At 32.2% G+C, this 11,595-nt stretch overlaps 1 protein-coding gene across 1 annotated transcript in view; it reads left to right on the top strand.

Moving 5' to 3' along the window:
• LOC118446202 (uncharacterized) overlaps positions 1–462 on the top strand; it is a 7,938-nt gene extending 7,476 nt beyond the window's left edge. Inside the window, exon 7 of the mRNA XM_085659600.1 lies at positions 1–462. This exon is cut by the window's left edge and continues 933 nt beyond it. The gene's annotated coding sequence lies outside the window, so the exon portion shown is untranslated.
• The last annotated feature ends 11,133 nt before the right edge of the window (positions 463–11,595 follow it).

Raw genomic sequence — 11,595 nt, 5'->3', positions numbered from 1 at the left:
TTTTTTTTTGTTTGTTTTTTTATCTCTTCCCTTTTTTGCTCATACGCGCGAAGAGAGAGCTTCACTATATACGTATTTGTTATATGGGATATGATTTTATTCGATTATTAGCAAAGTCCGGGTAGTCCTCTGTGATTCGTTATTACAAGATATTCCTTTATTTTTATATATGAATATACCTGTGTGTATAAGTGAAAGCAAATTATCTTAGGATTGGTAGATCTGAATTGATTAATTATGGCGCAATCATTCTTTTCGATAGAATTACTGCCATTAATTTCTCTTTTTTTTTTTCCCCCATTTTTATTTATTTATTTTTTTTCTTTTTCTATTTTTTTTCTAAATGAGAAAAATGAATAAAACGTGATCTCTTCGTCGTTTTCAAATTTATCAAACCCATGACATTTTTCTTTGAATGATATATAATAATGAGGTAATGATACTCCATTGATCAATTAATAATGTTTATATTACAATATAGGAAAATGTTTATGTTAATAGGAACGAAAAATTGTGAGAGAATTTTGTTTTTTTTTTTTTTTGTTCAAGGAAATATTATATTCTTGCATGATAATCATCGAATAGATATCATTATATTTTCATATCTTCATATAGGATATATTAATAAGATAAATTGTATATAATTAAGTAATATTATAGAAATGTATCTTAACCGAATGATCTTACTATTATTGTCGAGTGAATAATACTGTTATCGTTTTATTTGCTTTGCACTTTCACGTATTTTTTTTAACGTTTAATTTAATCTTAATCATTTAATCAAAAAATTTTAAAGATTATAAGAAAACACAAAAAAAAAGAAAAAAAAAAGGAAAACCAAAAAAAAAAACAAAAGAAAAGAAAAAAGATTGCAATTATTACTTTGTCTTTATTCATCTCAATTCCAAATGAATATTTTTTGTGAACAATTTAAAAGTAAGAGATCACGCCGAGCAGAATATCAAAGCAATTGTTTTTTCCTAAGATTTAGTAATAAAAATTAATATTAATATACTATAAGAAATAATAATATAGTTATTTTAGATTAGTTGTAAAGTTTTATAACGACGATCATTATTTTACATTAGTTATAAAAAATGATCCAAAATCAAATTAGTTTTAAATACGCGAGAATTCACAATTGCCTTATCGCATAGTGTTTGGAGCAATAACATAATGTTAAGATGATTATTGTAAATAACACGATCTCGCGATAAAATAGTGATGTATTGTTTTTATTAGAATTAACCAAAGATTGGGATTTTTCTTATCTTTTCTTTTCTCTTTTTTCCTTTTTTCTTTTTTTCCCCTCCCCACGTAAAGTTTTATCGTAGAAGGAAGTAAATATAATGGAAATAGTTAACCAATGTATTAATGAAACTTCTGCTAACGATAGATAATGTTTGTATGTAGTATATAAAAGTAAACTATATACCTCGTTACGTAATCGAGATCTTCAATAAATAATTAAATAAATCTTTGCAAGATAACACTGTAAATACATACATACCGTTTTCCCGTACTATGAAATCTCAAGTTAATGTGTATTTTCATTACATTTTTTATAGACTTTGTAGTAGTTCTGATTAAACTGTGTCATCACATAATTGAATTTATATAAACATTTAATCTATTTGTAATAATGATCTTTCTTAAAGTGCACTATACAATACGATTGATGTTGATCATACTTGTAATATCTTTTTTTTTTCGACTGCATTTTTCAACTTAATATTTTTCAATGAAAAATTTAATATCGCAATTAAACGTTGTTACAATTTCCTTGTCACACACACACACATACATACGCACACATATACACAACATAGTCTCTCTTTTTCTCACTACAACACACACACACAAACACACACATTTTTGTATACGAAGTAAGAAATTCTCAGGTGACAATTTAAACGCCGCCGTGTGTAGGTTCGACCAAGCATAAATTATGATAAGAGTTATGATAAGTAGGGCCGTGATATCCCGCGATAGTATCTTGTTTGCACATCCGAAAGAATCGATCGAATTCTTTCGTATTTTATATATTTTTTTTTCTTTTTTAATAATTTAAAATTAGCAATTTGTAAAATATTTTACTATGATAAGAATTTTATACATATATATGTATATATATATATATATATATATGTATAAATAAATAATGTATCTATTTGTACGTTGCAATTTTTAATCAAATAAGACGTAATATAACGTAGGAAGGAAGAAAAATTATCGAGAGAAATTTTGACGGTATAGATCAAATCGAATAATAAAAATATGAAAAAAATCAACATTATCCTTAGATTTTTCCGATCGTTTAGGATGGTTAAAAGTAAATGTAAATATGTATCATAGATATATCATCTTTATATTTGATTATTTCGATCGTTCGTTATAAAATTGATGAGTCTTACAATATTATATAGATACATACGGGGCCATTGTTTTGATTAGCAGAACGTTTACGTTCGTTTCTCCTTATGCCGTTAATCGTGGTAGTTCTTACTCATTTCCTTGGTCGTTTCGTTCGAGATGATCGAATGTTTTTCCAATGTCGTATCTCGTATACGTATAGGGCGTTCTAAGTGTTGTGATTAGCCAGACACGGAAGGTGTTATTCTTGCGTATGGATCTCTGTTTTTGCGTGCTGCGCAACCTCCCACGAAGATCCGTCTGAAACAGTAAAAGGTATCTCGATAGTCTCGATAACAAGGTAGTAAGAAAACATTATTTCGACATCAAGATCCAAAGTAGCTAAGGGAAAGCACAACGCGTTCTTTTCTATCTAACGCTAAGATTCTTTGTGTGTTTCTACTTTTAGATATTCTATTTATCAGGTAACGTAAACGATCGGAAATTTTATTCTTAGAAAAATTTTCTCACTTGTTACATTACATTGAAAATGTTGTTTTTATATCATCGTCTTAAATCGAATGACTTGTTAATGCAAATTTATTATCTTCTTTATTATTTGATTTAAAATTAGAAAGTATCTTAGATAAGGATGATTAAAAAAATTATAATTAAGAATAACACTTTCCTATACATTTTTGTTTCTAATTTGATTAATTTGTAAATTTGATATTCTGAGTGGATCAATGATAATAAATAAACATTGTACTTTCGTCGTAGTGATAATCAAGGATTTTCATGGATTTGGATTATAGTCCCTTATCGTCCCTTTTTCACTTTCATCGTCATCTGTTGTAGATAGATCTACAAAAAAAAATTTAGGTAAGTATATACCTTTCTTAGGAACCTTCGAAGGTTTCGAGCGAAAAGTGCCGCAGTCATAAATCGATTATGATTTTATGGTGGCGGCATTCAGGACAGTAAAGTTTTTCGTTTGCACGTGCTACAACTGCGAACCTTTGTTCTTCCTATCTTGAACAATGAATTGGTTGCGATACCTGGTGCGCAGGTACTCTTGTACATTTTTATGGCGATTATAGCGGTAACACTTAGTGTGAGAAAGAAAAAGAAAGAGATATATCGAGGGAAAGAAAGAAAGAGAAAGAGAAAGAGAGAGAGAGAGAGAGAGAGAGAGAAAGAAAGAGAGAGAGAGAGAGCTCAAAAGTTTAATAAATATCAAGAAGATGTAATAAGAAATATTATAGGGTTTTTTTTCTTATTGAAGAAGACTTGATAAAAGAAAAAAAAAAAAAAAAAAAGGAAGAAGAAAAAGAAGAAAAAAGGAAGAGAAAAGAAACAGTTAAAAGAATCATAATTACATGGAAAAATAGTGAGGATATTTGTTAACGCTTCAAGTAATAATGCCCATTTCCGGTTACATATAACTTACACTACCAAAATATTAGATATTAAGTAGTCTGTAATATTAGTAAAAATTGAAAATTATACACAAGCCCACACAACGTTACCTTCTCTCCTATGTGCATTTAACGAATGCCACGATCGATATCCCATGGAGAAGCTAACTCGTGGGAGTAACTCAGGTTCTCGGATAATTGAAACTCGTCGGTGAACTTTACGAGTCATCGCAAGAGCACGTTACTGTTCGAGAGAGAAAGAAATAGAGAGAGAGAGAGAGAGAGGGAGAGAGAGAGAGAGAGGGAGAGAGAGAGAGAGGGAGAGAGAGAGAGAGAGAGAGAGAGAGAGAGAGAGAGAGGGTTGAAATTATTAAAATTGACTTGGTCGTAGGGTGACGTATGTAGAGGGAGAGAATGCATGGACTAAAAATCGCCGCTAATTTCTGCCTTTTGATCCGTGGACTCATCCACCACCTGCCCTCGGACTACCTTTAACGTCCCTTATCGATCGTCAAGCCTGACGAATTTTCCTTTACCTATATATATATGATGTATACCTATAGATGGATATGTATATATATATATATATATATACACATGTGTGTGTGTGTATGTATGTATGTCTATACGCGTAGAAAAGTTAACCTGGCCAAAACTAATCCGTATTAAGATCAGGAACGAGCGAAGGTCGTTCGATCGTTAAAAAAAAAAGAATTTTCTTTCTTTTTTTCTTTTTCTTTTTGACGTTGGAAAAATTCAATTCAGAGTGGAACGGTACGAAAGAGGCGAAAGTCAATGCTTTCGTATCTTTCCTTTATTTTTCTTTTTTCTTTCTTCTCTCTCATTTTTTTTTTCTTTTTTTTTTCTTTTCTTTTTTTTTTGCTTCTTCCTCTTCTTCTTTTTCTTCTTTCATTTCTTCCTCCCTTTCTTTTCTTTTTTCATTTCTCTTTCTCTTCCTGTTTTTCCTTGTTTTATTTCTACCTTTTTTTCTTTTTCTCCTTTTTCTCCTTTTTCTTTTTTCTTTTTTTATCCGGCACGAGAGATAGGCTGCTTACAACTTTTACCTTTTACAACGTTTACACGGAAACGGTGAAACGGAAATTTAACGAGAGAACGGCGGATAGAAAGAGGGGTGGGGTGCGGAGGGCCAGGGGGGTTAGAGGGGGAGAAAGGAGGGGAAGGAGAAAGAGGAGGAGGTGGAGGAGGAAGAGGAAAGGGAGAGGGAGCTGGGCTCTTGTTTGCACAATCGATCCCCCCGACCGTACGTGCTTTTACATGTACTGAAAGAGCTTCCTTTCTAGTCGGAGAACGGTGAAAAAAAACGAGAGAAAGAGAGAGAGAGAGAGAGAGAGAGAAGTAAAAGAAAAGTAAAAGAAAAGTAAAAGAAAAGAAAAAAAGAAGAGGGTCTCCTCTTTCCTCTCTTACACTCCACCCCCTTCCAACTTCCCCTCACCTTTTTCCAAGCACGACGAGGCTCTTCGCGACATTTTACATTTGCTCTCTCATTTTGTATCTTGGCGTTCGCGCCACGGCGTGCCTAACTCTCTGACGCCCGTTCGTTCGTCACTTTTCTTCGCTTATATCCACGTACTAACCTATGCGATATTGCGGCACGGAGATTAAGGAAAAAAAGATCAAAAGTATGAAAAAAGAAAAGAAAAAATAAAAAAAAGAGAGAGGTAGAGAGAGAGAAGAGGAAATAGATATATGGTATTTTTCCTCTTAGTCGGTGAATCACTATTATACTTCGATGCCAAATAAAAGATTATTTGATTTAACGCGTATAAACATTCGAAAGTTCTTTTACGAAGGCAAAGTTCGAGGAAAAAAAAAACGAAGAAAGAGAGAGAAAAGAAAAGAAGAGAGAGAGAGAGAGAGAGAGAGAGAGAGAAAGAGAAAAAAAAATTTATTTCTAGTTCTATTTTCAAATTTTTTTATCGTGAAATTCGTAAATACAAAGAGGAAAGAAAGTCATTTAGAACGAAGGAAAAGTTTCTTCATTATTTGAGCTAATCAGGTTGAAATCATATCAATGATATATTCTTCTCTTGTGTTCTCATTCTAATGATAGCTGCTGATATGTATGATAGAAAATATAATGCGATACCGCATTTAGTTCACTGGGTTGTTAGATAATTTTAAATACATACAATCCATATTGTTCGGGTTTTATGATGAATCACATAAACGAAATCATTATTCATTGTCATTGTAGTAAGAGATAATGAGAAGGGAACGGGAATAGTAAGAAAATTTGTGGAAACGTGTCAAGAAAACAAATTGAAATGTCGGATAAGGGCAGTTCGTCTTTCGAGTCACTTAAAAAAAAAAAAAGAAAAAGAAAGAAAAAAAAAAGAAAACAAAAAAGAAAAATTTGATGAAAAAGACAAAAAAATGAAATGAAAAAGAAAAAAAAACAAAAAAAAAGAATTAAACAGGAAGGACCACGATAGGCAAGATAGATATTTCGTGCGTGTGCTTTATCGTGACGGAGTTACTGCAGACGCAAGCCAGACACGTGCTGTGCGTGCTTCGTTGTGCTTTTCTCAGATTTGCGAGGGCCAAATCATCGGATGGGCTCTATCGGCCCGTCGGAGGGTCGTTGAGGCCACCCCTTTTATCTTTTTCTCTTTCTCTGTCTCTCTCTCTCTCTTTCTCTCTCTTTTTTTTCTCTCTCTTTCTGTCGATCGAGAAACGCAAAAATAATAGACTCGTCGCACGTTCCTTTTCTTCCTCTCCTTATTTTTTGTATCTTTTTTTCTTCTTTTCTTTCTTCCATCTTTTGTCTCTATTTTTTTCCTTTTTTTTTTTTTCCTTTTTATCAGATAAGTACATAATGACGTTCAAGAGTTCGTTTACAATTAGATAACTATTGTTACTCATTGTTCTTCTTCTTCTTTTTTTTTCTTTTTCTTTTTGTTTTATCTCCTTTCTTTGAAATTTATTCATTAATATGTAAGTACCTTAGCAATTATCTTCTCGAATGTCTATATGGTACTATAAGAAAATTTTTTTTTAAATATTTTGGGTTTTTCCTGTCCGATAGGATAATGAAAATTAGTGATCTTTTTTGTTTCTTTTCAAGTTTTCGAATCCATCTATGTCACATCTTAGGCACGATTTTCTCTCTTTTCCCTTTTTCCTGCAGTGTGTTGTGACGATGATTTCGATGGTGTTAAACCAGGGATAAACGTGGCGATTTAGATGGATTTTACAATAGTTTAACAGCCATTGATCAAATTAGAAACCATCTGGTACAGATGGTTTGGAAGAGACTTGGCCATAGTTATTGTCTTGCGACTGTGCACAAGTGTTCTACATGGAAATCGGATTTATACATTTTCTAGGATTATATTTTTTTTATTCTGAAGATATCAGAATAAATATTTTATTTTAGCCAATTAAATAATTAGAATGGGTATGAAAATTTTGTAAAATTAAAATCTATCCATTAATATAATTAAGAAATAACAAATCAAGTTGAAATTATATTTTCAAATTATTTACACGTTCAATACAAATTTATATAATTAAATGTTATATATAATAATTAACTTTTATATATGCGTGTTTAACAATTATAAATATATAATAACTTAAAAGTAATTAATATAAATGGAAAGAAATTATTTAATATCGTGACATAAATCAAACATTATAATATATATGATGATAATAATATATATGATCTATAATGATAATAATAATAATAATAATAATCGAAGTATAATTATATAATATTGCAAAACGTATGTAGATTTTTCTTATCTTTCTTTTTTTTTTTATATTTTACCCGCAAAATATTATTTTTGTATTCTAGCACGTTCTTTTCACTGTTAGTAAAAGCTGTAAATCCGTTTTGAATCAGGTTGGTGTTAAAAAAATAGCCCTTTGAAATTTAACGCGAAAGAATGGACCAAAACGTCCAACATGTCTACCTGTCGTGTTATCGCTAAGGTTTGCTCGACTTTGGCCTTTGGGTACTAGCGATTCTTTAGGATTTGTTGTTTTAACGTCTGTGGAACAACAAAGCAAGAGGTACCGTCAAGAAGTCAATGTTTCGCGTGAAGGAAAATCAGGTGCGTCCACTTTTGGGTCACGTTCGAAAAGCACGTAACACTGTCGTTTTCGTAAAAGAGAATTTTCGAAAAAATAATTTGAGCTCACGGTTAGTTGTTATCACGTGTCATGGCATAAATTATATTTTCGAAAGATTATTTATTGGGAGAACGTTGGTACAGGTTTAACCATAAAGATATAAATAGTATCTACATTCTTTATTAGTATAATTTTTTCATTTTTCTTCACGTCACTCTATGAAAATATCAAAATGAAACGAACCATATAGATAGGTCTATTATATTCGATGAAAAAATAAAAATAAAAAGAAGAAGAAGAAGAAGAAGAAAAAGAAGAAGAAGAAGAAGAAGAAAAAGGGGAAAAGAAAAAAAAATTATCCTACAAAAGAAGGTATAGTTTCCTTGTGCGATGACGGGTTATCATTCGTGTTAATAATACAAAGAAAAAGGATGAGACCACCCACGTGGACCAGGTAGAGTCCTTTGAAAGTTCACGAGCTACCGTCGCTTCGGATCGTCGGATCGTCGTCCGGTCTCTCTCGTGTCGTCTCTTTTGTATTTGTTTTTAAAATGACGAAACACTTTTCTTTTCTTTTTCTTTTTTTTTTTTTATTCATCTTTCTTTTTGTTTTGTTTTTATATTGGTCAACCATCAAGAAGTAGGTAACCTTTTTCCTTTTTTTTTCTTTTTCTTCTTTCTCTTTTTTTTTCTTTCTTTCTTTTTTTTTTTTTTTTTTTTAATAATTCATCGGTTTTCGATAATCCAAAGTATCGAAATCTTATAATAAATTCTTCATTCTTGGGAATGATTGCTTAAGGTGATCAGTATGTTAAAATTAACAATAGATATATGTATAAGACGATGGAGAAAATGAGATCGAATTGGGATATCTATATACGTACATATATCGTTTAGAAAGATCACCCATAGGAAACGGAAAAACGCAAACGCGCAAAACATTGTCGCGGGGTTTAATCGTATCCATGTTTAAAAGGGGCCGTTTGACAAATCGATCGAGTCCGCGATATCCGTAATCTAGGTCAAATAGCAAATCGTTATTTAATCGTAGATTAAGGACCGAGACTAACCGAGACAAACAGATCTCGATTGCGCACTTGTATCCAGACGGGACGAGGCACGAGGGGTACGATTTGTTATAACGTAGAATGCTTTGCCCGGCACATTGTAGCTACTTGTTTACAGGGACAATATTTTCATTCCGCAAACAATTCGTGGCTCGATAAAGACCCGGTACAGGTGGGTGCTTGGATCTAACGTTGTAACGTGCAGCTCGTTCGTGAATGCTTCTATACCTATACTATGCGTGTTTACGAATCTCTCGAGTAAAGTATTAGCCGACTCTAAACGCTCGAATCATCGAGTTGTGTGCCTTCAATTCGTCGCTCGACTTTCAAACGATACCTATTTCCTTCTTTCAACGGTAGTCATTGCGTGATATCGTAAGTAAAGTAAGTATATTAGATATGTCGACACCCTACCTACCTTACTATCAAAGAAATAAAGTCAACCTCGTTTTCATATCCTAAAGTAAGAATAATTTAATTATGCTAATTAATGAACAATATCGTATTTGTTCTCAAATATCGAGTAGACAGGTAGGTAGATAAAATATATATAAGCTTAAAAATACATAATAATTTTTCTTTTCCTCGTAATAACACGAACGTAAGTTTAAAAACATATCTAATTATTAATGCACTTTAATGAAAGAATAAAGTGATGATTCGAGCGGACAAGAATCACAACAATAACATCAACAATAACAATAATAATGATAATAATGATAATAATAATATATGAGATCTTTGTGAAGATTGCACGAAAATTACAAGTGAATTTGCAGATACCTATAAATGAATGTAAAAATAGATTCTATGTAATATCTAATATCATGTAAATGGCATGTAAAATAATAAAACGAGGATTTGGTATTAATGCAAGTAGAATAGCTGTGCATGAGATTTTAAATTTAAAAATAAAGAAAAAAATATAAACAGATAAGACAAAACAATAGCCAATAGACGAAACGAATCTTTATGATGGAATAATCTATGAGTTTTATGACATTTTAAATATCAAACAACCTCAAGAGAGCAAATACACATGTAAGTAACTATACGCATTTGCTTCGTATCAAGAAATATTATATGTACTTACATAATTATTATAGATTAATAGGAAAGAGAAAGGGAACAACAAAAAATGATCGACGCCGATCATCAATGACCGGTTTAATTAATTTATTCATATTGTTAATGTATTTTTTGTCAGGCTAATATGTCAAATAAATCAATTCTTTCTAATTAATTATTCAGCCTCAAAATTAAGAAATATATGATCGTCAAATTGTTTTATAAATGTATACTTCTTCGACAAACTCATAGCTAAATTCTGCGATGTTTTTCTTTTTTTTGTTCGTTTTGATTACTTTAGATGTTTAAACTAATCATAATTGATTTTAGATAATTTATTATTTAATCTTGAATCAGTATAATTTTAAGACTAATAATAAAACTAATTACATTGGACGATTAATTCTTTGTATTTCTGAATGAAAATAAATGTGAGTAAACATTAAGAATGTATTTACGTATAAAAAAAAAGACAATTTTAAAGATCAAAAACAAAGCTTCGTAACTTATCGACCGATCTTGCGTTCGAATATGTATGTAACTGATCTACGACAAGATCAAGTCATTGTACGAATAATAGCGAGCTTGAAAAAAAACATGCGAGAAAAATTTGTGAAAGAAAGATAAGTTCGATTAAAAAACTAACAAGGAAAAGAAGCAAACTTATCTAATACTTAGGATTATTTACCTCGTTCCATTGGAGAAGAAGGAATGCAAGATCGTTACGAAGAGATGCTTCCAGATTAATAGTCCTCACCAATTAAAAATTGTCCTTGTTCGCACCACCAAAAGGAAATGAGGAAAAAAGTCACAGCACGGAAGAGATACACATTAGAAAACGAACAAACAAACAAACAAACAAACAAACAAACAAACAAACAAACGAACAAACAAATAAAAGAAACATCGAAAGGATTTGTAACGACAAGAGAACAAAATTACGATGAGGGGTGAAAGAGGATGATGAAGAAGAAGTAGAAGAAGAAGAAGAAGAAGAAGAAGAAGTTGAACATCTTGTGTTCGTGCTAAAAAGTTGACGAATAAGGGGAGTTAAAATTGTTGCTGAAAAGGAAAGAAATAGGAAACGACGATTAGAAAGAAAGGTCGGGGACGAGCGATAGGTGTAAAAACGCGTGGCGGATCGGTCGACGCGAGGACGATAAGAAAGAGAGAAAAGAGAAGAAGAGAGGAAAGAGGGATGAGGCAGGGAGAAAGAGGAAGAGAAAGAAAGAACGAAAGAAAGAACGTGTATGTGTATATGTATGTGTGTGTGAGAGAGAGAGAGAAAGAGAGAGAGAGAGTGAGAGAGAAAGAGAGAGAGAGAGAGAGAGAGAGAGAGAGAGAGAGAGAGAGAGAGAAAGAGAAAGAAAGAAAGAGGAAGAGAGAGATGAAAGCAGAAACGAACGCGAGAACGTGGCCGGCGTCGTGGCCGCAGCCGTCCCGACGCTCGACCCGACGCCGGACCCGTCGACGGCGGCGCTTATCGGCCAAGAGAGAGGAGAGAGATTGCGCAAGCGGCCTTCGTGCGACTTCGAAGAAGTTCGAAGATACGGCGCTTGCGCTGGAAAGAGAAAGAGAAAGGAGAAGATAAA

Source organism: Vespa mandarinia, chromosome 10 (assembly GCF_050613455.1).
Source record: "Vespa mandarinia isolate Hongniang chromosome 10, ASM5061345v1, whole genome shotgun sequence".
In the NCBI taxonomy this organism is placed as follows: Eukaryota; Metazoa; Arthropoda; class Insecta; order Hymenoptera; family Vespidae; genus Vespa; species Vespa mandarinia.
The sequence above is the reverse complement of the archived record's forward strand: the minus strand, read 5'-3'. Positions and strand labels throughout refer to the sequence as shown.